Raw genomic sequence first — 23,798 nt, 5'->3', positions numbered from 1 at the left:
TTAGAAAACAGCCTTACTGAGTGCATTCTTCTGCGTGGAAAACCCTAGTTGATGTATAAGAAAGATCACAAAGGAAAAATGTTACGGAAGATACGAGGGAACTAAAGAAAGTAGGCATAAGAAACACAAAGTCTAGGAGAGGACAGAACAAGAAATACCTGTGTGACTTTGTGTGCATGGAAACAAGTACTTTTATCACAGTCCTGTAGCAATGTATAGCATGCCTCCCACCTGCAAGCCAGCCTCTTTGCGGAAGCCAGGACAATGTGAGTATCTGGATGTGCATACTAGGCCCTTTGGAGCTGCAGATACCGAACTCAGAAACGTGTAGATAATCATTATCACACCAAATCAGCAGGTTCACCAGCATACACATAAGCAGGCAGGCATCTTACATGATTGCCTTCCAGTGGGTATTTGACTCCTTAAAGATAGTTTGTCCTTGTTATTAAGAAAAAAGTGTATTAGCAGTTCACAGCAAGTTATATATAATCCTGCTATATGTTACACAGCCTGTGTAAGCTTGATTGGCTTTTTGTCTAAATATATGTAAGTCTCTGTAAGTGTAGTTTGCTTATAAGGGTGCTTTGAATTACCTGTCTGATTTTTGTGGCTGTGTTGGATAAAAGCAAGTGATAGGATGCAGACAGAGCTACATTAGTGTAATTTCTCTTTTTAGCTTAGACTAAGGCTTGAATGGGTGGTGGATACAGTTTTGCAGTATCCACTGTATAAGTGCTGTATTTGCTGTATAAGGTAGTAATTAAATATCACAAATGAAGCGATATCAAGAATAGCGTATCAAATTTCCTGTGCAGGCAACTTCTGATTTCAGAGCATTAGGATATAACATAGCTTTTCTTGCTTTTCATTATGCTGGCTTTGGCTGGGATATTTTCTACTTATTTTATTCTGGTTTGTTTCATCACAGGCTATAAAAATGGGTGGGTTGTGTTTTGGCTTTTTATTTCTGAAAAGCCATTATCAACTCTTTGCTCAAAACAGAGATGCAACTGAAAATTAATTTAGCCCTATTGTAGTTTGGTTTAATTTACTGAATTGCCACATTGTTTTATTTAGCTTGGTTCAAGCAGCAGTTTTCTGGGATGGGATACTGGTCTGGAAGAGTAGGTGTGGGTCAGTCAGGAGCTTGTGTAGGAGGGTTTGTAGGAGCAAGGAACTGTGAAGAAGCTCACCTTGTGCCTGGCTCTGTATGTGCCTCAGTCTGCCCAGTTGTTGCTGGCTTGCAGCTCCCATGCAATTGCCCAGGTTCTGTTCCCCTCCCAGTGCTGGTCCCCCTTAGGTGGAAATTATGTGCACCACTAATCTTTATTCAAAGGTGGTATCATGTGTTCTCGTTGGATTGTTTGTCTGTGGAGAGATAGCTGAGCAGGAGTCCAGTGTTTCATAGTCCTCTTGACAAGTTCAGCCCCACAGTCAGCGGTAACACTGGGGGTTAACTTGCCAGAATACTCAGGAACTTAAACTATAATGTGCTTCCTGCTGAGAACACTTACACAGGATTAATGTCCCAAACAAGCGGTACAAATTGTGCAACTCCCTTTCAGAGAAAAGCCATTAACAAAAGCTGTGTTTCTAGCTCTGATTTAATGGGAAATCTTGCATTTTTCTGTACTATTTTAGGGATACTTTGGACTGCTGGCAGCTACGTCTTTCTCACTGCAGGACTGTCCCTGAGGCTGCTTTTTCTACTGTGTCACTTATGCCCTTGTTTTTAATGCCGCCTTATCCTCATGCTCTACTGAAATCTGGTGTACTTTGTATCTCAGCATAGGAGTCTCAGGAGGACAGACTGTCCCAGGACATTCAGCTGGATGCAGCTTATTCTTCTATAAGCTTTTGAAGTTTATTGGAATAAACAGAGTGAGAATAATTCATTGCTGCTGTGTTGCTAGTCATAACATCAGAAAATATGCTCATGGATCACTCAGAGTTACTCTGCAATGGCATGACAGCCTTGCCCAAATGAACAAAAGCAAGGAGATTTAATTCCAGCTGCCCATCTTTCAGCCAGTCACTTAGGATGTTGGAAGTGACTCTGACATAGCTTCAACAATATTGTATAGCTCACAGGCCCTCCTCAAAGGAAAGCATAAATCTTGAGTTTTCTTTATTTTGTTGCTTCTGTTTTAAACTAAACTTATCAGACTAATGAGTTTATTTCGTTAGTAGGTTTGATGGCAAATTTTGCCTGTAACTGCTGGCATGATAAACAGAAAAAGTTGCAGACCATTAGGAGAATAAAAATCCAGATTTTAAGCGCCTCCATGATAAAGATACTGTGATTTGCTGTTCCCAATATTTCTTTTATAACACTATTTGACACACATGGTACAGTCAGTGCTAGATGTAGATTTCATTCTTTGTTAATGTTCTCCATTTAACGGTGTACTTGCTCACGTAGCTACAAAACCTCAACATAGGCAGAGGAAATTGTGTAATGTACTTTGGTGCTGAACAGAGAGCAACAGCAGGAACTTTGTTTGACCTATAGAGGGAGAAAGGAAGAAATTCAGGAGAAATCAAGGTATTTTTATAAAGAAAACCTCCTTCATAATATTACCTCCTTTCAAGCCCTAACAAGTTTGCATTGTATTTCCCTTGACTCTCTGTTCAGATCTGCCTTCTTGGCTGAACCACTTAACTGCCAAGTTGCTGCTGTTCTCCTTTTCATGTTCTTGAAACTGTGCTGAAGGATTAAAGAACATTCAAATAGCCAGACTGTTCTCCCTATTTAGGAATTCAAATCTCACTATTTTTCCTGATACCTCACCCTTAATTTCACAGCTCTTAAGCTGTCTTCTAGCTCCTGGAGTCTTTATTACCACTCTTATTTCCTAACAATGACCATACTGCATTCTTAATTTAATCAATCTCCTTCAGCTCTAAATAGCTCTGTAAGATAGGTTAATTTTAAAGTGAATTTGATCAAAACAAATAGTAGCAGAAAAATGGCGATGCTATTGTCATGTCATAGTTCAAGATACCTGGAGAGATTAGCACTAAAAGAGCACAGTAGTTCAGTCTCAGAATTAAGCCTCAGAACTTCCTCTCTGTATGCATAAACTGTTACTGTAACTATGGTGAGATGTGATTTCACCTCATTAGAGATGACCCCAAGTTATTTTACTATCAGAAGATGTTGGGGTTCTAACTGCAAGTACAAACAGAAATTTAGTCCTGAGTATAAAACTAAGTCTTTTGCCACTGCCCTGATTACACTAATCATAGAATAGTTATGGTTGTAAAGGACCTCAAGATCATCAAGTTCCAGCCCCCCTGCCGTGGGCAGGGACTCCACACACTAAACCGTGTCACCCAAGGCTCTGTCCAGCCTGGCTTTCAACACTGCCAGGGATAGAGCATTCACATCTTCCTCTGGCAACCTGTTCCAGTGCCTCACCACCCTAACAGTAAAGAACTTCTTCCTTATATCCAATCTAAACTTCCCTGTTTAAGTTTTAACCCGTTGCCCTTGTCCTATCACTACAGTCCCTAATGAAGAGTCCCTCTCTAGCGTCCTTGTAGGCCCCCTTCAGATACTGCAAGGCTGCTATGAGGTCTCCACGCAGCCTTCTCTTCTTCAAGCTGAACAGCCCCAGCTTTCTCAGCCTGTCTTCATACGGGAGGTGCTCCAGCCCCTGATCATCCTCATGGCCCTTCTCTGGACTTGTTCCAACAGTTCCATGTCCTTTTTATGTTGAGGACACCAGAACTGCACACAATACTCCAGGTGAGTTCTCATGAGAGCAGAGTAGAGGGACAGGCTCACCTCCTTCGACCTGCTGGTCACACTCCTTTTGATGCAGCCCAGGATACGGTTGGCTTTCTGGGCTGCGAGCACACGCTGCCGGCTCATGTTCATTTTGTCATCAACCAACACCCCCAAGTCCTTCTCCGCAGGGCTGCTCTGAATCTCTTCTCCACTAATGTTAATAACACCGGGGCATAGCAAATCTGGCGATACTGACATTTCTCCATGAGAAGATATTGACAAAGACATGCGATTTATCTTGCAAAGCTTTCAAAAGGTAATGAGTTCCAGTTGCCACTGAGATGAATCAGTATAAATTGGTGACCTGAAGGTGAAAGAAGTTCCTCTACTACTTGTTCTGCCTAATTGTCTTTAAAAATTTCTGCTCCTTTGAGCAGCTGAATAATTTCTTCTCAGAATTCATGTAATGGGCTTCTTTTCAATGTTGTGTTACGATTGCATCTTAGGGAACAGTATAGAACGTTATAGAACTGTTGGAAAATCAGGCTAAAGAGGACTTCAGAAAATGTGTTTGTATTAATATGTAAAAAATATCAGGCTCTGCTGTGTGGTCCTGAGATAAAATGGTACTGCATGGCTTGCATCCAGATGGCTGAAATCTCTTCCTCTTGAAACAGGATTGCCTAACTGGTATTGCCAACTGTGAATGAGTCTTAGTCCTTGTAACACCCTAAATCATGCCCAGACATTTTGTGGAAGCATCCTGGTAGGCCTTGGCCAAACTCTGTTGGGATGTGCTGACAATTAACTGGATGGATGATTGCCTGTCAATTCTCAAACCTGAGATGGAGATCCCAGGGATTCCGAGGCCCATCTGTTCCCATGTTTAACTGTCTTTACCACCAAAACTACAGTGTCTTGACGAGTCTTTTTTTCCTTCAGTTTAGAGAAGTGAATTTGTTACATCTGATTTAATGTGTAGCTGAGCTCTGCTTTCATCCTGTCCTTTCACCATTCAATGGCATCCCTGATATGGGTTCCTTGTGAGGATGATAGAACCACAGAATGGTTTCGGTTTGAAGGGACCCACTAGATCTCTTGTATTATTTTATCAAAGGGAAGACACACACACACGCGCACACACACACATATTCTTTAATCTTCCTTTTCTGAGCCACATACTTGTAGAAACATCATATTTCCGAGGAAGTTACCAGGCAGGAGCAGAATCCTCAAGAGAAAGAACCTGCTAGCCAGTATTCCTCTTAGGAACGGGGATTCTGAATCTCATGGACTTTGAAGTTGTTAACCTGCATCCCAGACCTGTAGAGGTAGAGCCTGACAATTTCCCAATGGAGGTCTTCATCTCAGTAGGTAACAGCTTGGGGGTAAAGCGCTGCCAGGCTCCAGGGGAACTTCGCAGTCTTTCCTCCTTTACTACTGCTTCTGTAGAGCTCTGTAGGTGTGCCTCTTTGGGGCAGGGGTCCTGCAAGGCAATGTTTTACTACTTAATTTTGCAGTGTAATAGTTTCTACATACTAAGAGGTGAACAGCTTTGAGGTTTTCCCAGCTGCTAACTCAAACTGTGTAATGAAAGCAATTTAAGGGCAAAAGAAGAATGCCTTCCTGTTTTAGTCAGCCTTTACAAATGTTTTCTTTGCTGCAGTAAGTTTAATTGCAAAATCTCTTTTATAATAATGCTTAATCAAATTATGTGGAGGGAAAGTTCTGAAAAATAGAGTAATTCAGTAATCTACATTATGCAAAATACAATGGCTTTCTAAGTTTAGAATGCTTACTTTGGTAAGCTTAGCAAAAGAGTGGCTGTGTTTTTTAAAAGTGAGACTTTGAAAGAGAATATAAAGCTTTTATATATACTATTAAAACTGGCATACACCACATTATTGATTATATATGCACAGTTAGCTTTTCTTATCCAGTTACATATTATGGCTGGATGAAATTTCTCTGAAATGCTTTATGGTGTATCCTGGTGTTTAAAACATTACTGCACCTCTGAATACCCTGTGTAATGGTTCCTGGTACAGAATTTTATTCTAGGAAATGGATTTGCCACATCAGATGCATTTCCATGTTATTCTTTTGTGCTCTTTTCAAATCCATGCACAGCTCACAATAGGCACCTCTACTATTTTATTGTTTAAAGCTTTTTCTTTTATCATTAGTACATCATCAGTGGTAGGTAAGTGAACATATTGTGCAACAGATAGAGGAAATAAGGAAAGTGCTGTATTTTTCGTGTCATTCTTGAAATGGCAACAATTGCAATTCCTTTATAAGGTAAGGAAAATATATCCATGACTTAGTAATAAATATGTCTGCATCCAAACTATGACTCAAGCTTTTAAAACAAAACATGGTTTTAAAAACTTTTAATCCATGTGGATGATTGTACAAGCTGAAGTGGTGTTTCAGCAGGTAACCCAGCACCTAACTTCACAGCATGTGTGGGAGTTGCTGTTTTACACCTCTGAGAGGATGGGCAGCTTGTGTAAGCTTGTGGGCATATTATCTGTCAAGGTGGTTATCTAAACAATTTAATTTATGAATTAAAATGCCTTGTTTTGGTATCTGTAGAGAGCTGGGATAGCTAACTCATTTTGATCTTCTTGGTAAGCGTGAGAATGACATTTCTGTCTTGGCTTGGAATTTCATGGCAGAGGGGGCACACAGGCTGAGACATGCAGTGCCTGGCTTGTCTCTGAGCTAAAACAAATAACTGATACTATGAAGGAATCACTCTGAAAAACTCTGCCATTGTATTCCAAATTTATCATAACTCAGTAATTTCTAGATCATATTTCCTCATCTGAAAAGGAAACAAAATAATTGTTTCTAATTGTCAGTTTTGCAGACTCAAAGTCAAAGAGCTTCTCTCTGCCTCACAGTTCATAAATGATAAAAAATTTGCTTTTAGAGTGTAATTAACAGTTCTCTAAATGTCTTAACTGGCATCCAGACCCTTTTTCCCAAAGTTATGTTGGCTTTGCAAAACAAACAGGAATAAAATGCAGTAAAAAAAAGTAAGGTAAGCATATGTAAGAGGATATCACTTTACTTTTAGAAGTGCCATTCATATTCTACTGTTCTTAACCTGGCAGATTTCATTGGCAAAAATTTGCCTTTTATGGAAATATGAAATGCAATTAAACATTCCCAGTGTTGGAATTAAAAATAGTGATTATTATGCAACACCTTGAGTAGGATGTGTATGTCAAGTATAAAACTGGTTACAGCACATTCACTGAGGAGGACAAAAGGTGGATTCTGCAGTTCAGCATCAAGGATTTTTGTGCTGTGTGAAGTGAGCAGTTTGTACCAGGAGTTACAAATATTTTTCTTTCATGTGTAGAAGGAAGTGATGTATGCCATCAGATCTATTTTTTATAGTAAACCTCATCATTTAGACCAATTTCACTGTAGCCATGGTGCAAAAGTAAAATCAAAGCGTGTCCAATATAAAAGTGCAGTAAAAGGAAACTGAAGATGTCTTTGCATGATGTCTTCCCATTTTTCTTTGTATTATTTGTTTTACAGAGCTGAAGGTGCTATTTTGTGTTCTAAATTAATTGGTAGCATCACCATGATATTAGCAATCAATATATGTGCTACCTCAGCACATAATAAATAATTAACCTTCAGCTTCAATATGCTTGGACCTTGGTTTGTGTTTTCTTGTATCCTCCTTTAGAACAGAGCTGCGTGCATGCAGTAATACTTGGTTTCTCAGTTTGCTGTGTAGAATTTTAGATCAGTAATGCTATGCTAGCTTTTTCTTTGATTGTTTTGCCTTTATCGTTAGAAATTTATACATAAGGATGTCGACGTAATTTGTTTATGAAAAATGCCATTGTTAGGACTAAGTTTCAACATAGAATCTATGTAGACAGACTTGGGTGTGTGGATAGATGAAGAATGAAATTATGCATATTATCAATTATAATGTTTCCCTTATCTCTGGTAGGCAAAATGGATTACACCTTTAAGGAAGGAGGGGGAAATTATTAACTAGGATTTCTCTGACAAATAGAAATTGCCTATCTCTGTGACCTCTTCTTGTGTCTAACCAAATATTACTAAAAGCAAAGGCATGGGCTGATGAAATTTTTGATAGCATATACTGAATTCGTATGAATGGATTTCAGAATGCCTAATATGCACAGCTGAGCTGTGATAATCCTGTTGATCTGTTCTGCTACCAAGAAGTAAAAGTAATCACTTTAATTTTCCATCTTGCAAAAACAGGAGGGCAACAACATCTTCAAATGTGTGTCAGCCAGTTATTTAAAGATGCTCCTGAGATACTGTGATGCGGTATATTTTATCTTATCACTTAACAGGTGAACTGGGACCAGAAAATCCAACATTCACAGGCAGAGATGCTCTTTAAGCTGATATTAAATCATAAAAAATATAAATAGGAAAAAAGGAACCAGACTTTATGAGCAAAAGAAAGCTGGTAAAAAGGGGGTTAGTCTTATCAGTGTTTAGGGGGAAAAAAGATGTACTGGATGGCAGAGCTTTAAAGCAAAATTATGAGCACAGATAGCTTTTGAGTGATCAGAGAAAATGCCAACTTTTTTTTTTTTTACATCATACACATAACAAAACTGAAGCAAAGTTGTTAGAAAATAATCCCCCTGGGATGCATGTAAATACACAAAAGCTTAGAACTTGAAACAGAGCCTCAGGGAATTAAAAAATGCACAAGGAAGATAAAAATGAAATTATTTATGGTCACTAATTGAGAGCATTGACAGGGGGACTAGAAAAATCCTAACACACTCAATAAAAATCACATTTTGTGGGAATTCTTCCAAGAGATTCAGGACTGAAAAAGAAATTACTGCCTTAGAGGACACAGAAAACATGTAGCAATAACCACTCTGCTGACATCTAACCCACAATCAGTGTGAAAGTCCTTTGAAATCACTTAACCAGCATTTTTAGTAGTAACAAGAGATTACAGAAAACTATGAGACAAATTCTAAAACAGGTTTTCTTTTAGAAGAATATATTGGAATGCTATGTAGGAAAAGATTTTTCAGGCCATAAGTAGACAAACACTGCCCCCAACCAAGTTTCTGTCATTCTCTGCTGCTATCCAAACAACCCTCTTATCTGCCTTACCAGCTTGTCTCTTCACACACACTGCAAGATGTTCTCTACTCTGTGTGAAAACCACAAAAGACCTCTCAATATTTTGACTGTTCTAAATATCGGTTTGCCTACTTATTTTGATGCAGCAATCAGGCCATTTCCTTTTCTTTGTATGTATGAGGTTTTATATCGTTAGGGTTTTATTCAGTTTGAAGTAACTCATGAAAAAGGGTTAAGTCAGGTTGTATAACAGTCTTGATCCTAAAAAGTGCTGATCCCTTGTCTCCTGATTCCATGAATATGCAACAACTGAGTTATAACAAAGATCAACTTGGCTGCATTTTATCCTCTAGTCATGTTGTTCATGGCTGATCACTTCTTCTCCATTCTGACGTGGCCTTGATATACCCAACAAGCTTTTGATAGGCTTTTCTTCTGAGTTACACCATAATTCCAAGAGGAAGTCACTAATAATAAGGGATTTCTAGCTGGAAGGCTCAGTAGCTAATTTAATTTAGATTAATGTAAGTACTAAACTGCAATGGTGCAAGATGCTGCCATGTAAAATAATTGCAATATGCTATAAAAAGATAGTCTTTTAGCAGCATTTTTTGACTAGATGAATGAACAGAGCACCACAGTGGTCATGCCAAGAAGGGCCAGTGTGATTAAAGGTATTTGAGGGAAAAAAAGTGTTGTCTTAGACCCTTGGGTTGTTCAGGGATCAACAAGAGCGAACAGAGCCTTTGTCTGAACTGAGGGAGAAGAGAGCAGGCATTGGCAGTGCATGGTGAGGGTGCCTGTGATGTACTAGCCAGTAGTCCTGGATATCCCTAAGTATAATGAAAAAGCAGTAAGTTCAGCAAGAGACCGCAAGACAAGAGAAGCCTTCTTGCTCAGAACAACATCCAAGATTTTAGAAACCTGTCCTGGGTTCAGCAGTAGCAGTCATTTTTCTCCTCCTTGGTAGCTGGTGCAGTGCTGTGTTTTGACTTTCGGCTCGGGAACAGAGCTGATAGAGATGTTTTGGTTTGGCCAAGGACTTTGTGAGCCTCACGCTCTGCCAGGGAGGAGGGGAAGCCAGGAGGAAGCAGAGACAGGACACCTGACCCAAACTGACCAAAGAGCTATTCCATACCACAGCACGTCATGCCCAGGAGGTAACTGGGAGTTAGCCGGAAGGGCTGGGAGACTGCAGGGTTGGAGGAGGTTTCGGTTGGAGCTTGGTCGGGCTTGGGGGGCGAGTTATCGGTCGGCTGGTGCTGAGGTGTTGTATTCTCTTCCCTTGTTATTTCCTTTATCATTATTATCATTGGTGGTAGCAGTAGTGATTTGTGTTATACCTTAGTTACTAAACTGTTCTTATCTCAACCCGTGGGAGTTGCATTCTTTTCGATTCTCCTCTCCGTCCCTCCGAGAGCAGGGGGAGGGCAAGAAAGGAGGGGTAAGTGAGCGAACGAATTACCTGACTGGGTTTAAACCACGACAAAACCATTAAAAAATGGAGAGATCAATCTTATTCCTATGATCCATTCATTTGAAATTTCCATTGGAGTAGTTCTGCACCTCCTTCAAACTTTTAGTCACAGAAACAGTGATACAGTCTGATTTTTGTTTTTAAAAAAGCACAAGAAAAGCTTTTTATCCAAGTGCTTTCTTGTATGTGTAAGATGTTCCCAAATTAAATAACATAGGTGTTGGGTGAGCAACCCCTACACTCTGAATTTTACAAAGAAGTATTCATGAGCTTTTCATTTTCATGAGCAGGCATTCAGAATGCCAAGAAATTGCTCCTGAAAAGAAAATAGCACATTCCACAGAAGAATTTGCTATTATGTCTACTTAGCTTTTTCAGATTCGTACTAAAAGGTAAAATAGGATAAGGAAGTAAAGAAAAGCCACAGTGTGCAGTAATCTGTCAGGACTTTGAGTATTAACTGTTGGAAGAAGTATAAGGCTTGTGCAGTTCAGTGAAAGCCTTGAATAAATTTCCAATCTCTAAATTAAATTAATAACCATAGGAGGAAACATGAAAGAAATGGAGATTTTTATACAGAATTTGAAAAGGGCTTGTAAAACATGGAGAATCAGCAATATTGGCTGGTATTGTTTCTTGATGATTTGCTACTCTGTACTTTTAATATTCTGTAGTATCCAATCTTGAGCATGTAAGTTGTGGCAATCAGCCTTGTTCTATGTGAGCATTTTATAATCTTATATCAATCTCTCTCTTATGCTGCTGAAGAGATCAATAGATGTTTCCTGCTGAGGGCGTTATCTTTGATACCAACTTTTTAATTAACTTTTGTCCAGAGCTCAAAGAGCAATGTTTCACAGTAAAAACTCTACATGTACAAAGCAGATCTGACATTTATCAATTACGCTTCATGGTATCCGGTGGAGTGATCAAACAGTCAGGAGCTGTAGTACTGTTAGTTTTCCAGTGATGGCAAAATAACACACATGCCCACATCAAATGCATTTGCATCACTCCAGACCCTTTTTGAACATGTTTACCAACCATTTGGTGAAGAATACTCTGACAATACTGAGATCCCGTTGTATATATTAGACATGATAGAAAAGGTAGTAAATTTAGCATAGTTTTAATTTAAGTTGCTGTCTCTTTATAAAAGTCAATGAAAAAAACAACCCACTTTCCCTTCCTCACTGCTATGACTATACACTGAGAGTTTGTTTTGCTGTCCTTTGGACATCAGGGAGGCGTTTTCCAGAAGATGAAGCTTTGTTCCAGCATCTGTACCAATGCACAGGTCTATGTGTTTGGCTTCCTCTTGTGCTATTCAGGCTAAAATCTAATTTATCAGAAGTGAATCAGGTGCAGCACATGAATGTATATGACTTTTCCTCTTTTCCTTAGGGAGAGCACTCATCCAGACTGGCGGTCATGTGAGAGTCCTTTCTTTTTACTGCCATCTCTGAACAATAGAGCTATTCCATGCTGCGAGAGAGACCCAGCACTGTTGGTAAGCTCCTCCACTGCTCACACCACAGTCCTCAAATATATGTCTGAAAGACATAATTCTTATTTTGTGCTTATTGGTAATTCTTAGGATGCTTTCCAGAGGGGGTACAGTTATATTCTGTTAAAAAAAAAAAAAAAAAGATCGTAATAAATTTAAATCTACAGCTTTCTAAAATTCTAAATGAAAATGTGTTCCTTCGTATTCCTTCTGTATCTGTGTTATTTTCTTCTTTGATTGTAGTAGTGGTTACTGACTATTTGATTATTTGACTTGAAAACTGTTGGCACATGACAATAATCAAACTAATGTTGTAAAAAAAAAAAAGTCAACAGGGACAGCTGCTTTGTAATGCTGAGTGTCAGTGTTTGTATTTGTGGAAGGGGCTTTTACAGGATATCTGGAAAGAATTTCTCTCCCTATCTTTTGAGATCCTATATATTGAAAAACTGTTGAGGTTTCAAGAGCCACTGTGTTTTAGGAAGACTTCTAAAGACACCTTAATTCCCAAATCCCCTTGAGAGCCTGTGCACTTTTCAGCAACAGAGCTTCTGCCTGTGTTATTACTGTTTATTTCTTTTGAAGGAGACACTAACATCAAGAAACAAATGGCGATCTCTCCCAGCAGTCTTATTCTATTAAAGATAGCTGTTATTTTGTCTGCAGCGCTGTACAAAGCATAGGATATAATTTTTTGCTTGAGGTCTGCTGATTGCTTTGTTCATCTCTGCTGGTGACAGATTAGCTTTGCAGCACATCCATAGGTCACCAACCACCCTTTTTTGTATTTGTAGTGGTCAATGCTGTGAAGAAGATTTTAAATTGAAAATAACACTTCCTTTTGTTGGCTTGTATTTTGGAGACCCAGAACTCTGTAGCAGAGGTCATACTAAAGATACGCTAGCAATGCTACATGCTTCTATAGTAGCACCCCGTCTCTCGTTATACCTGCTGTCAGCTGGTCCTGTCTGTCCATGACATTTATAAAATTCTTTTCATAAAAAATTTAAGGTTAAAAAACTGTTAAGGAAAAGTACACTGCCATGGTTTGCTAATGAAAGAAGGAAAGGTTATTTTATTATCAAATGTACAAAGCAAAGTACTGTTCTTCATCTTAGCTGGATGTTTTCCTCCTAAAATGCAAAATCCCTTATCTTTTATATTTCATCAGGTTTCCCTGAAATAGTTCTAATTAAATACTCTTTAAAAACTTATTGCTGAAGCATCAAAGGTGTGTTTTAAAACAAGATAAGAGATTTAATTTTTTTTACGGGCTCTATAAGAATCTTTTTACAAAAAAAAACTTAAAAACAAACCTGTATTTTCAAGGGAGATGATGGCATGTTTTGACAAAAATTGAGAAAATAAAATAAGGGTGCTAACTCTAGTTCCAACAAATGGACAGATTCATCCACCCTTTTTTAAAAGGACAACGTTTCAGAAGTGTGAAGCACAGTGAAGTCCTAATTTTTGATTCATGGAATGTGTGCTGCTCCGGGAGCCACAGGAACCCAAAACAACACCGGTGAGGCAGGATTAGTATATATCTGGCCTGATACAGAAATTTGTCTTTTACTTCCTTCATGTCACTTCCAAATGGAGTTAGTTATTTTTCAGCTAGTGAGAGGAATACCCCTCATCCCTCTCTTTGTTGGGACCAGATTTTAGAATGGAAAAGAAGGTGTAGACTTTTTAAGATTGAAGATACTGCCAATTCTAAGCATTTCATGTGAAATACATTGTCAGTGAAGCACATTATTCTGGACAAGCAGACTGATTCCAAGAAGGAAGAGCCCTGTAAAGAAGTGCATTGGACTGCATAGACAATCTTGGAGATGGATTCTGCTGTTTCCTCCAAGTGTGTTAATTTGGTTCTTTCCTCTCTGTTTCCCCCTTCTGCTGAACCAGCAGCTCTAGAGAGAGTTGGAGAGGACCCATCCCTTCTATGTAGATGAATGCATTGAATAGGGCAGCTCCAGCGTCAGCTAAATTGAAAACCAAAAAACTCAAGGAGGATAAATCAGTATCTAGATACAACATTATAAATATGCTACTCTTTAGTTTAGATAAATAGACTAAAAATACAGCACCACACATGCTGTAACTAAAGGGTTTCAAATTAGTTAAAAACACAAGCTAAAACTAAACTATTGTCCTTTAGATTCAGCTGGGCTGTTTCATTTGAGATCATTTACATTGTTTCTGCACTAGATCCACTCAAAAGATGGCCATACTTAATATTCCCACCAGCTGGAGGGGCTTTGGAATGAACTTTCACTTCTAGAATAACCTCTGTTATTGAGGACTTTTTTCTTTATTTATTTTTAATATCCATCTTATAAGTTGTGACGTGGGAGTCTTCTGGAGTCCTTATTAGGGCAAGAAGACATTTCCTCTCTCCTGTCTTCATTCTGCTTGTCTCAATGACAGAGCCAGAATTACAGTTGATAAATATACCTTCATAAATGAAGTGCTTGACATTGAGAAAAAAATGCTCTGTCTGAGCTAATTTATTCCTAGAGTCAAATATGTTCTAGCATTCCTTACCTTTAAAGTACTTATGCCAAATATGTTTTAATAGTAATAAATAAAGACTTCTCATCTCCAGATATGTTCAGAGTGAATGAGCATTCAAGTAGATTTTGTATCCCTGCCAAAATACTATTCCAATACAGATTGCCAAAAATGTCCCAGAGAACACTTCTTTATCTTCTTGAGAGCCAGAAAATGTGTCTGTATTGTGGGATAGACTTACTTGTCAGCAGGACTGTTCAGGCTTTCTTGGCCCATTCTTCATTCAAGATAGAACCTTTTTAATGGATTCGGATGCCAAAAACGGTTACAGCTTTCTTGGCGTGTTGATAGCTGGTCATGCACCTCATCAGTTCTGTCCTGCTATGTGAAAGGAAAGCCACAACCTTATAAGGATATGATTTGCTGGGACTGATGTGGAAAAGGATTTTGAAACCACTATATATTTTATTTCCATAAAAGAACAAAAAGAAGAAAATATGGATTATCAATATACCCAAGACATCACACACAGTTAAACCGGCAGCACAGCAAAAATGGCTTTTATAAGACCTGCAAGCTTTGATATAAAGGGGAGAGGCAGTTCATGGAGCTTGCAGTGGCTGACTACACTTTGAAAGTCTCTCTGGTTTCCTGGTAGTTTTTCCAGTTCTAGGAGGAGCAAAGTGAAATGCTGCTAATTTTTAAAGTGAAGAATTTAACCATACTATTTATAAGGGAAAAGGCAGTTCTCTGGCTGTCTTTGAAATTTTCAGTTTGTTAAGAACTTTTTTCTTCAGTGTGAGCCTAGTTTGCCATGCTTATGTTTTTCCAGTCGTGATTTTTTGTTATCCAGAAGCAGATTCCTCAGTGGAAAACATCTTTAAGCTACATTGTTGTTGTCTGCTGAGTGCACTCTATGTTCCTATGGGATCTTCCTTTTGGATTTAAAATCAAAACTTTCTGTCCTTGAATTTCTTAGCATTATTTGATTTTAATACACTCAAGTAGGAGAATCATTAAAGAAAAGCTATTTCTTTTAACATTGTTGATAATATTATGTAGCTTCTGTATAGCTGGGTTCTTTCTAAGAAGCCATGAGATTGAATCCTGAAGCTCGTTTGTGTCCTGGTGCTATGATGTCAAATTATTCACAGCTGTATAAGTGAAAGAGTTAGACATATGGAAATAATATTATAGGTCCCTTCCAATTTCTTCAGCAGCTCTTCAGCCAGCTCTGATTTAAATCTCTTCCCAAAGTTTGTTCAAAAGCTCTGGCACAACTAAAATCATTACCTGATGTTTTGATCACTCTCTACAAGCTTTTTAGTATCATGGAGAAATCATTATGGGGTAACAGTGAGGATGAGCTATGCAAATCTGCTTTTCTGTACTGGATTTTCAAGCAGCTTCTTAGTACCGTTGGACTTTGCATGCCTGGGTAGGAAAACAATTGAAATTCAATAGCAGTTACAAACTATCTGCAAACAGTTTTAATAGTCACTTCAAAGCAGACACCAGTGAGTTCCAGAGAAGATTTCAGTGTGTCAGATGGAATGACAGAAAACCTTGAGTCGTTTGAGTAAGAGTACATGTGAGCACTTTGATGGCAAGCCTTCCCAGTTTTTCCTGAAAAGGAATCAGTGTCTGTCACTGACCATTTTTATCTTACACCCATTTTTTGTGTTAATCAAGATGTTTCCAATCCTTCTTTATAAGTTATCCAGTTTATAGTAATGTTTCAGACTGACTCATTGCTTGTGTTTCCAATCCTGTTTTCTTAGCAACATTTCAAATCTGTTGAGTAATCTGCAGTTTCATCAGGAATTTCAGTGATAGTCAGCAATTTCTTCTGGAGGTTACTGACAGTATTCTGTTCAGAAAGAACTATGACATGCAAAAGATTCTTTGGGCCGTGGGAACATGGGAACCACATTTTTAGTAATGTGTTCACACTTTGTGCCTGAATAAGAAAATGTCTATAGGGTTTGGTTTCTTTTCTGACCTACAAACCAAATACTCTGGCTGTGGAAGTAGACTACCCTCTTACATACAAGTCCGCTTGTAGCTAAGCACTGTAATTTACATTCTGAATAATGAGGATTGCAGCCGATTACTCATCAAAGTGAATGCAAATGAAAATACAAAGCATAATTACCAAATATTTCAGTGCCAGGAAAAAATGGTATCTAGGCAAAGAATTAATACTTCAGTCGTTGAAACTCTTTTTTGCAATCATTTCAGTTGCTGCTGAAATGCGCCCATGCAGCACAGTAGTTTTAGGTGGGAAGTGAAGAAAAGTTTTTCCAATTGAAGCTGGAGGACCAATTTTGATAGTAATTATCTGAGGTTGGGTCAGCTCACTGGATGTTATTATCTTCTGCCAAACTAAAAATGAATTTATGAAAAATGAAACCTGTAATGATCCTAAGTGGTGAGACCCTAGTAATGGAAGTCACATAGAAATACAGATAGTTCTGCTACAGAAGCTATCATTTAGTGGCATTTCTTCTGAGTTGCTCTGAGGAGAATTCCAATGAAAGATTTGTTAATACCATGTGAATATAATTTTCCAGAACTGTTGATTACCATCATACTAGAAATCCTGAATGTATCCAACAGCTGTGTAGGCTGCAGGTCTCAGGTGGGATAGGGAAAGGGAGAAGTGTGGTGGACCATTGGTCACTGAGCAATGCAATTGGACACAGATGTCTTTTAGTTCTTAGAAAGCTCATGTTTGTTTTTGGCAGTAGTCCTGCAAATGAGTATAGTGTTTGTATTAAGTATGCATTTAAATTACTTAAAAGCTTAATAGATGTTTTCCACTCTCATGCCTGTTGAAAAGTCATGTTCCTGCTCTTCATTCTTGCATTAGTCTGTTTAGGAATCCCATTATTTTTCTTGTGGTGTGAGATTTATCACCTAGTAGAAAAAGAGGAGGAATACTCCACATTATGCACAGAAATCTTGTTATTTATGCCCCATCTGACGTTTTGAACCAGTTGTACATCTTATAAAATCCAGTTTGGGCTCTGAAGAACTGTGCTTCCTCCTGTAGGCTATATATTTTTTCAACTAGGTATTCCTGCATACAGGAATTCCTGCATAAAGCTCTGCAGTTGTCCTCTTTGTTCTCAGATATATTTTAGATACTTCTATTCTAGTTGAGTCTCTTTTTAACTTTCCTTGTTGAGATAAACAGCCTGAGCTTAAATCTTGCATTCGGGCGTGTTTCCCAGTTCTTTAATCATTGTTATGGCTCTCTACTAATCCTCCCCGATCCCAGTGCTCCTGGGGTGAAAGCCATTGTGATTTCCTGTGCCTCTCAGTTCAGGAACTTGTGACCAGTGAAAAGAGATTGTATTTCAACATCCCAGCCTCAGTCTCATGGAATAGCCCTGAGCCAGGAGCAGACAGCTGTAAATAGAGAAGCCTTTGGACCACTTTTATTTGCGATGAACGTTGGCCCATCTTCCAATAGATGTGGATCTAGTTTTTCGAGCAACTCTAGATTTTTGTGACAAGCATAATTCAACTAAAGCATACAGTGTCCCCTTAAATTATTCTAAACAAAGTTCTCATAAATTCTATTCAGAAAAGCCTCAGGATTTAGCTCTGCAATATAGCTATCAAGTGATACAGTATGTGTTTCAACATAAAGCAGAAGTGTCCCAAAAATACTAGTGCCTAAGAATCAGAGGCGGTCTTGGTTCATTGAATTCTCAGAGGTCTTGGCACCTTGACTTATATCTCATCTTGAGCTGTCTTTCATGTATCTGATTTAGAAGTTGCAGTAGATCAGAACTGGGGAAAGTGCATCCAGCTTTCATCACTGGCTTGTCAATATAAGAAGAAGTGACATGAGAATAACACGTCCCATCATGTTTGTTAGGGATTTTTCACCCATGAAATATATAACCCTTTCAAACACAGAAACTGTACAATTTTGAAGGAGCTTTGTATGGCTTATGAAAAATAACACAGAAAATATGGAGTGAGTGGAAAATCAAGTAGCTTCCATGTGATTTACTGATTTGCTTTAATTGCAGGACAGTGTCTTAACTAAAGAAGTTAACTCTTTTCTATTCTTCTTAAACACAAGGAATACGTGAATTTTCTGTGTTTTCAGCCATTTTGAGCAATTGTGTGCAATGTTTTAGTGTTAGCATGTTTATTCAAACAAGTGTCTCCCTGTATTATACTCGAGTATTAAATCAAGAGATTCTCAAGAGTATTACATTTAATAGCTGTAATTCTGGTTAAGTTGGTGATTTACATTAAACAAGTTTTTGAAAACTGAGTACTGTGTTGGATATTACAGTTCACCAACAGAAAGAATACAGTTCATTTAATGTCATTGTCAGTTGCGGCTGTACACAGTATGGAAGATCTTATGATGTCTCAAGTAGGTATTTCTCTGGAGTTTTAGTGATGTCATTTTGTGTTTATATATGAATTAACATGTTTCCCAGGATAGTCACAGGTCCAAAAATAGTTAAGTATTTACACTTTCGTAATATTTACAAAAGCAGTGAATCTGGCATATCCATGTTAAAATACAACTACATTTATTTTATTTAAATATGCATGTTTCTTTTGTCATAGAATACTTTAGTGAGGAAAAATGGTGACCAGAGTGTTCAGATGAATTTTCCCTTTCACACAGTCCTCACATTGGTCCTTGGATCTCATTTCTCAATGTGACCATGGAAAACTGCTCCAGCAGGTCCTTCCATGACCAAGAGCTGCAATAATTAATACAGTGACTCTTTCAAGTGGCCACTTGAAGGGGCAGAGTTAAGGTTGCTTCTGTTTTTATCCTGACGATACATCTGGCTTTTCAGACACATCAATCTGAAGTACTCCTTGTTTTTCAGATGCTTAAGTTGACAGTGAGCTTCATTTTCTAGAAGCACAGAACATGGTCAATAACCTTAACTATATTGCGAGAGGTTTTGTCATCGAATGATAAAAGAAACCTTTTCCTGCACTAGTTCTCATGTCACTCTCCACTGTTACAGTAAATTTATTTTCAGCGACCACCTTTAAGATGCTGTTTTGTTTTGCTGGTCATTGCCATAGGAGCATGGCCACCAAATAATCCAGTCATGACAGCAGATTATGGGAGAGCTTTCCAAGAGCAACAGTGAGTCGCTTAGGTAATTTATCATCTGCCATCAATCACCTTTTCCTGTAGTATTTCCTATATTTTACAGTATTCAAATTAGTTCTTTAGCTCAGTTCTGTGATATTCTCAAGACAAATTTATTTATTTAAAATGTATGTGTGCAAGTTTCTTCTATTCTGTGATGGGCTGGAGCTGCACCAGCATAATCTTACAAGCATTGAGTATCACTGGCTTTAGGAAAAAAAATAAGCAAATGCATAAAAATAAGATGAGATAAAAATTCAATCAGAAGAATAAGATATTTTTGTGATTGTTTTATTCGTTTTCTTTCTCACACAATTCCGTCTCCTAAAACACCCTGTCTTAAGCAGCCACGTCTTGGCATATGTTCTAAAATATATAAAACCTGGCACACATGAGTGGAGGATTTTTAAATCACTAGTGAGGACTGGATATACTTTCACTTTAATCTGAATTGGAAATAGCTCGAGTAAAGAATAACAGTGTTGTCTGCAGAGATACTGATGGAAATAGGTATTTCACAGCATAGTTTTTTTTATTTTTACTTTTTATTCATAACTGGTGAGGAACTGTAAATAACTTCACAAGGGATGCTGCTGATTAGAATTAAAAGAGAAAAAATACGAAAGTTCCAGAAAATAGGAAAAGTTCTGGAGCAGCTCTCCATGTACCCATTGCTTCCCCCTTTTCTTTTCAATAGAAGAATTAGAGTTAGAATTTTGGTAAAAGTGTATTTTCTTTCTTTAAGTTGGCAATTTTTCCCTTAATTTTTTATTTCATTTTATCACTCCTCTTTTTGTGAAAGTAAAAGAGGGAGACATCCAGTGAGTTTTGCTGTAAGTGTGTAGTTCAGCTCCTTTGGTAGGTCATTCTTTATATATCCTTTTTTCCTCTATTCTTACATGTTCCCACATGTTCTCTCACCGGATTTGGGGAGAGCTTTCAACAGACATCAGAAAGAATGAGCCTGATGTGCTTGGCAAATAGATACTGAACAGTTTGCTCACCCTCTCATGTAACTGGCTCATGTAACTTTGTAAATCTGGAGACTTGGAGCTTTTAGGTGGGGCAGGGGCTTATAAGTAGTTTTATAAACCTGTGGAAGAACTTTGCAGGGTTGAGCATCTTAATTATACTATATCTCTTATGTTTCTATTAAATATTAACTAGAGACCACTACAAAGGACATCTACATATTGCATAGGCCATTCTGATATTAGCTGTAGTTGAAAAGTGTTCATAACATACCTCTCCCTCCTCCCTATACAATTTCTCTGCTACTTTCCACTTGGGAAAATTTAGCAAAGACAAAAAGTGATGGTTTGCTGATCTTAAAGAAGAGCAGCATTTGTAGAAGGGCATAAGGAGCAACCAGCAAATTGGAGAAGTGATTTTAAGCCTTTAATTTTTAATGTATTGATTTTGTGTGTACTTGCCAGAAAAGTAAGATCCAAAAAGCTATAACTAGTACTGTATTTGTTATCACTAGAATATATGGTTAAATATATAATGCCCATATCTTATTTTGCATTACTATACTGGCTTTCATTAAGAAGAAAATATCAAATGTGCTAGGCAAAGGATACACCCTGCCAATAATGTGAGTCATGCTTCATGCACTCACTGTGTGCATCACCTTGAGTACTATAAAAACCTAATATGTATATGCTAATATATAAAATGCATACTTCATCTGTGGTACTTTCACCTGAAGCTTATTAATTAGTAAATGTAGCTAATAAAATACCCTGCCAAAACAGTCAAATCTCCCAGTAATCTGGTTTTCAACATTCTGTCAGACAGACTAACCTAAAAGGTTCACTGTTAAAGTAAATGTATTAAACCTTCAGTCTGTGTAGCATAGTATTACGATAATAGATAATCTAGTTAATGCAGTGTTGTGTCCCAGAAGCTAATATAAGAAAGAGGAGTGTAATTCATGTCATTCAAAACTATTTTAAAAATCCCACACATTTTTGATGATTTCAGACTAGACAATGATCCTCACAGAACTGTTACAATCTGAGAGATCTCCAGATCATCAAACTTTGTGTTTTCTCATCGTAGTCTAGAATAGGGGTTTTTTCTCACTGTCTTTATGCATATCTAAGTAAGTTTGTAATTTTCTACTATTATAATTTTACAAGACTGTTAATTTAATTAGTCTAAGTAACTGGGACGGCAACAGTGTCAATAGGACTACACTGGTTTGCAATCTGCCTCTTTATATATTGTTGTGTCTTTAAAAACTAACATTACATTTACACATTACCAGACCAGAAAAGTAGGCCACTACCTCTAGTCTGCTGTGTTATTTTTTATTCCATTCTGGTTTTCCGTGCTCTAGCTATTGCAGAGTATAGCTTTGGGGGATGTGGAGTTTCTATATATCTTTTGAAGAAATGAGCACAAATTTCAGATGCAGCCTGTTAGTACCTGTTCAACATGATTTTGGAAAGGTAAAAAGCCTCTCTGTGCTTTACAACTTTCATTTGTGAATCAATTATTTTATTTAGCTTGAAGTAGTTTCATCAGCTTCCACTTCTCATAATATGTTACGAAACTATGACAGGCTAAAAGCCTTGGTTATTAGAATGTAGTAAATGTTGACCAAGTTTAATATTTACATGTTATTTGAAGTATTTAATTTTTTTATACGTTTATTATTAAAAGGTGAGAAAACACATGCTGGAAGATTTCTGGCTCATTAGTCCATCTTTGGCACGATACTGAAGACTTAGTCCAATTTGCTCAGTTACCGTTATAAAAAAAGTATAACTGGTGAAATACAAAGAAGTGCCTTAGTTTTAATTTTGTCTGTAGTGGTAATGGAGTTGCTACGTTCACAGTTCTTTGTCCATTCATCAATAGAGAAGCTCCACAAACGCACATCTCCTCTCATTTTTCTTCCACGGAGGTGCTACAGCTTCCTTTTGGACAAAGTATAATTGATTGCATTTGGGCAAGACTTCTTGTAAGATTAGTTACATTTTTAATCAAAATGTCACGGGGGTACAAATGTAACATGTGCAAAGAAATTCTTTGTGTTGGAGGGATTCATCACTCAAGAGCAGCTGCAGATATGCAGCGTTGGGCTGTACTTTCTTACCCTACAGTTACTGAAATACATATAAACATAAGGCCTCTTTATGAAAATGATTTTTGGATCAGGTAAAGGTTTGGAAACCTGAAAATTTAGTTAGGTGCCTAACTTCTGAACTCTTGGGCCTGGAGTGAAAGCCTAGTATTCTGTATATTGACACCTAAGATATTTGTGTATTATATGGGGAGGGTCAGGTTATGTCTAAGCAAATTAATTTCAATACTTCTGATTCCAGTCACTGGACGCTTTATCCCTGTGTAAGAATTGGAGTTTGAATCAAGAATGTACACAAAGCTTATCAGTCTTCAAAGGAACATGATGAAAACATGGGTAAGACTGCATCTTATATGTGACCTCCCTTGTGTAAGGTTTATTCCACTAGATTTCTGTGAAGTGGATAATGCATGTTCAAGAGCTGGCACTGATATAGGGTTGGAAGCGTTATCCATATTAGATAGAATTTGTAATTAAATTTCCTGTCCCAGTGTGCCCCTGCTTCAAAACATGTTCACAGCTATTAAAGGGATGAAAGATTGACAACCAGAGTCTAAGTTTTGAACAAATGTTTCATTGTTTCATCTTTAAAGATTTCAGAGTTTGTTTCATGCTTGCATATGAATTTATCTTTGTCACAGAGTGGGAATTCCAGGATCTCCTCTGTGCTGGGAAATGCACTGTTCCTCCATTGATTAGTTAATTATTCACTTGGGCCTTCTCCAGCTGAGTACCCTGATATGAATGAATATAAACAAAATAGCTTCTGCCAGGTGTCAGCCCCTTAGAATAATGAATAGGGAAATAAATTAAGGTGTTGTTACTGGTGTCAGGTTTTTAAAAGAAGACTGAGAGAAGTATCTCTACCAATTACATTGTTAAAATGGTATTTAAATAGGCTGGATGTGTGGAGGGCTTTGCAATTTAGAATGATTATATAAAAATTATGAAACTTGCTTTTTTTCAGTCTTCTGTGAAATGAAATAATCGGCACTCTCCTGAGCAAACCATATTATTTTCCCATGTTTTTCATTACTGCATTTGAAGTTATTATTCGTACATTATGGTGATTCATAGCTTAGCCTTATGAAGCAGAGGTTTATTTTTAGAGTGTTACCTTAAATTAGTATGACTAATAAGTGATTTTGAGGTACAGTGATTTCAGTGGTTCTGCATCTACTTGTTAGAATGTAATGTGTT

This window comes from Pezoporus wallicus, unplaced genomic scaffold (assembly GCF_028554395.1).
Source record: "Pezoporus wallicus isolate ANWC-B61680 ecotype Strahan unplaced genomic scaffold, APGP_CSIRO_Pwel_v1 scaffold_6445, whole genome shotgun sequence".
NCBI lineage: Eukaryota > Metazoa > Chordata > Aves > Psittaciformes > Psittacidae > Pezoporus > Pezoporus wallicus.
The sequence above is the reverse complement of the archived record's forward strand: the minus strand, read 5'-3'. Positions refer to the sequence as shown.